This window comes from Piliocolobus tephrosceles, chromosome 1 (assembly GCF_002776525.5).
Source record: "Piliocolobus tephrosceles isolate RC106 chromosome 1, ASM277652v3, whole genome shotgun sequence".
Lineage (NCBI taxonomy): Eukaryota > Metazoa > Chordata > Mammalia > Primates > Cercopithecidae > Piliocolobus > Piliocolobus tephrosceles.
Genome location: NC_045434.1, coordinates 177,006,137 through 177,008,554, shown reverse-complemented (window position 1 = coordinate 177,008,554; position 2,418 = coordinate 177,006,137). Strand labels below are relative to the sequence as shown.

At 41.0% G+C, this 2,418-nt stretch overlaps 1 pseudogene across 1 annotated transcript; it reads left to right on the top strand.

Moving 5' to 3' along the window:
- The first annotated feature begins 340 nt into the window (after positions 1-340).
- LOC111548826 lies at positions 341-1,372 on the top strand (annotated as a pseudogene). The gene has a single exon (XR_002733523.2). The product of XR_002733523.2 is annotated as a V-type proton ATPase subunit G 1 pseudogene (transcript).
- Positions 1,373-2,418: the final 1,046 nt, after the last annotated feature.

The window sequence follows — 2,418 nt, the reverse complement described above, 5'->3', positions numbered from 1 at the left end:
CTGGGAGGTGGAGGCTGCAGTGAGCCGAGATCATTCCACTGCACTCCAGCCTGGGTGACAGAACAAGACTCTGTCTCAAAAAAAAAAAAAAAAAATTAACTCCATGTCAAAGACTTGAATGTGAAAAACAAAAAAACCTATATAAATCATTTAGGAGAAATTATAGGAGAATTTTTTTTACCTCCGGATAAAGATTTCTTAAACAAGATTCCGTATCTTCTAACTACAAAATAAAAGATTAATGAACATTAAAATTACAATGCAAATTAAAACAACAGTGAAATACACTAACTTATACCATCAAATTGGCTAAGATTTAAAGTCTAGCAATAGCGGCCTTCGAGGTGCTTTAGGCGGCTTGCCTTGGTCTCAGAATTGCTGCCTCCATGGGTAGTCAGTCGCAGGGGATTCAGCAGCTGCTGCAGGCCGAGAAGTGGGCAGCCGAGAAGGTGTCCGAGGCCTGTAAAAGAAAGAACCGGAGGCTGAAGCAGGCTATAGAAGAAGCTCAGGCTGAAATTGGACAGTACCACCTGCAGAGGGAGAAAGAATTCAAGGCCAAGGAAGCTGCGGCACTGGGATCCCATGGCAGTTGCAGCACTGAAGTGGAGAAGGAGACCCAGGAGAAGACGACCATCCTCCAGACCTACTTCCGGCAGAACAGGGATGAAGTCTTGGATAACCTCTTGGCTTTTGTCCGTGGCATTCAGCCAGAAATCCATGAAAACTACCTCATAAATGGATAGAAGAAGAGAGAACACCTGTTTTGTGGAGTGGCATTTTAGATGCCCTCATGAATATGAAGCTTTAGCACAGCTCTAGTTATATTCTTATGAAATAGCATTAAATTATTTCCATATATTATATAGTAGGTCCTTCCACTTTCTGGACAGCAGCAAATCTAGCATTTTTGTACAGACTTAGAAATTATCTAAAGATTTCATCTTTTTACCTCATATTTCTTAGGAATTTAATGGGTATATGTTGTCTTTTTTTCCTATGCCTTTTGGCTCAAGCAAAATGTATATCACTGTTGACTTTTTCTTTCTTAGATCTAGTTTAAAAAAAAAAACACCACATAACCATGCTTTGAAGAAAGGAAGGGATTAAATATTTTTTTTTCCCTAACACTTTCTTGAAGGTCAGGGGCTTTATCTATGAAAAAGTAGTAAATAGTTCTTTGTAACCTGTGTGAAGCAGCAGCCAGCCTTAACGTAGTCCATTCTTGCTAATGGTTAGAACAGTGAACACTAGTGGAATTATTTGGGGCTGCTTTTAGTTTCTCTTAATCAAAATCACTAGATGATAGAATTCAAGAACTTGTTACATGTTATTACTTGGTGTATCAATAATCATTTAAAAGTAAAGACTCTGTCATGCAAAAAAAAAAAAAAAAAGTCTAGCAATAGCAAGATTCGGAGATGTGGAAAAACTGGAACTCTCATACATTGCTGAAGAAATGGAGGCGTTGCCCTTAGCCCAGCCCAGAGGGCACCTGCAGCTTCTGAGAACAGTGGATGCCATATACCTCTAACACCTGCATCTCCTGGCCTAAAGGCTTTATCTGGTTGCAGGAGGAGTCTTGGCTTATGTGAGCAGGAGGCTGAAGTACTAGAGAATTAGCACCCTCAGGAGCAATTCTTAATCAATGTGGGGTGGGAGTTGGTGGAAAATGCCCCAGCTTCCTTACTCCTTGGTAGGACAATTCCGAGGTGTGCTTCTACCCATTCCCTTGGAGGGTACCCAGCAGGATGGAGCCCCAGTTGCTCCCAGCTGTAACCCTCTCGTTAATGGCTTTCTTTCCTGTTCTATCTCACTTTCCTACTCCCTCATCATATTTCTTGGGATCACCCTCAAGGAAGGAACTTGTGCTTATCTCATTATCTCAGTCCGTTTAGATGAACTCTAAGACAGAGGTCCTATGCAGCTTCAGCAAAGCCTTCTCTCAAGCCCCAGGCACAGTTCTTGCTACCTCCTCTACACTCCCTTTGCTCCAGCTCCTCACCACCCTTTGTCATACTATCCTGGAGCCTTCCCAACTCCAGGTCTGACTGACTCACTTTGAATAGTTCAGAGTTGATGCCCTGTTATTTGTCTCCCTTGCTCCCAACATACCACAACTGCTCACCGAATGCCTGCTAAATGGGCTGAATTGTTTAAAGTTCTTCTTACATTTTAAGTGATAAATCATTGCCTCCCAAGAAACCTTGTACTACCCTTAGGTTGAGAACGATTTACAGGTGCTAAAATCAGGACACATAAAGGTTGTGACAAAGTCAGAATAAGTTTGTCCTCAGTTCAAACCAGAAATCAGCTAGGGAAAAAAAAAATCCAATAATTTGTTAGATTTATATGTTAATTCTGACAGTTTGCCTTTTTAAAATTGTTTAATTATGTTAGGTGCTTTTAGGATGTATAGAT